Genomic DNA, 2,031 nt, shown 5'->3' with positions numbered 1-2,031 from the left:
ACTCCCTTGGTAGGCACAACAACGTCAAATTGGCGTGGGTGCCTGGCCATATGGGAATAGAGGGGAATGAAGTGGCGGACTGTCTCGCTAGAGAGGCGTGTGGGAGTGGGTCCCAACACTATTAAGGAAAAGCTCAGGGAGGAGAGGGGCAATATGAGGGACTCGAACTGACAGAGTTCGGTTGGTATGCGACAGGCAAAAAGCCTGCTAGAAGGGTACAACAAGAGTAGATTAAAAAGTTTAATTAGCCTCCCAAAAGAGAGGCTGAGAATATTAACAGGTTTTCTTACAGGACACTGCAGGCTGGGAGGGCATATGTATAAACTGGGGTTACGATCAAATGACCTTTGCCGGTTCTGCAACGTCTCTAGTGAAACGCCACTCCACATCCTCATCGAGTGTGATGCAGTCAGCGGAAGACGTTAGAGGAGTCTAGGCTCCATGTGGCCACAGTTAGAGCACATACACTCCTTATCCCCAAAGAAGCTTTTGGACTTCCTGGGGGATCTTGGCTTGGAGGAAGTATTGTGAAGAGCGGAGGGCACAATAGATCATCAGGTCGCAGTGCATACCTCATAATTATCTATCTATCTATCTACGTAGGACCTTTCACAGTAAAAAAGAAGGTGTCGCCATAGACGTGTGTTCTGGTGGACGAAGCAGGTCGGGATAAAGGGACATGGAATGTGAAGCAGTTAAGGCCATAAAGGGATGGGGCACCGAAATTACGCAAATGGAAACTGTTCATTTAGACATTATTTATTTATTTATTTTATTTTATCCATATGCATTATTTCGCTTTTAAAACGAAAGTATGCATATGCATAATTTCGGTATTTTCTCATATGCATTATTTCGGTTTTCAACCGAAACTGTGAATGTATGCATTACTTCGGGTTTTTGTTATATGCATTATTTCGGTTTTCAACCGAAACTGTGCATGTATGCATTCCTTCGTCTTTCACATATGCATTATTTCGGTTTTGAACAGAAATTGTGCATGCATGCATTATTTCGGTTTTCTAACGAAAGTGTGAATATGGATAATTTAGTTTTTTTTTCTAATATTAATTTTATATTTACCTCTACTTAGTAAGGGTATTAATCCCTAACCGCGGCCGAAGGCCGCCTACGCAGAGAGAAGTTCTGCGCAAAATACTTCCGGTGCTCTTTTCCGGCAACACAGGAAGGAAAGTTCTAATCAGTAAGTGATATAGTCCCTAAGCGCGGCCGAAGCCCGCCTACGCAGAAAGAAGTTCTGCGCTAAAATACTTCCGCCCTTCGTTTCCGGTAACACAGAAAGGGGAGTTCTACTTAGTAAGGGTTATAATCCCTAAGCGCGGCCGAAGGTCGCCTACGCAGAAAGAAGGTCGTTTTCATGTATGCACTATTTCGTTTTTTGTCATATGCATTATTTCGGTTTTGAGTCGAAACTGTGCATGTATGCATCACTTCGTTTTTGTCATATGCGTTATTTCGGTTTTCAAACGAAAGTGTGCATATATGCATTATTTCGGTTTTTTCATATGCGTTATTTCGGTTTTCAAACGAAAGAGTGCGTATGCATAATTTCGGTTTTTCTAATATGCATTATTGCGGGTTTCAACCGAAACTGTGCATATATGCATTATTTCGGTTTTTTCATATGCATTATTTCGGTTTTCAAACGACAGAGTGCGTATGCATAATTTCGGTTTTTCTAATATGCATTATTGCGGTTTTCAACCGAAACTGTGCATATATGCATTATTTCGGTTTTTTCATATGCATTATTTCGGTTTTCAAACGAAAGAGTGCATATGCATAATTTCGGTTTTTCTAATATGCATTATTGCGGTTTTCAACCGAAACTGTGCAAATATGCATTATTTCGTTTTTTTTTCATATGCATTATTTCGGTTTTCAGCCGAAACTGTGCATATATGCATTATTTCGGTTTTTTCATATGCATTATTTCGTATGCACAGTTTCCATATGCACAATTTCAGGGTGCCTATAGGTATCGATAGGAAATAGGGTTGTTGGAAAAAA

This window comes from Rhagoletis pomonella, unplaced genomic scaffold (genome assembly GCF_013731165.1).
Source record: "Rhagoletis pomonella isolate Grant_MI unplaced genomic scaffold, Rhpom_1.0 Rhpom_scaffold_00009, whole genome shotgun sequence".
NCBI lineage: Eukaryota > Metazoa > Arthropoda > Insecta > Diptera > Tephritidae > Rhagoletis > Rhagoletis pomonella.
This window is presented reverse-complemented; position numbering follows the sequence as displayed.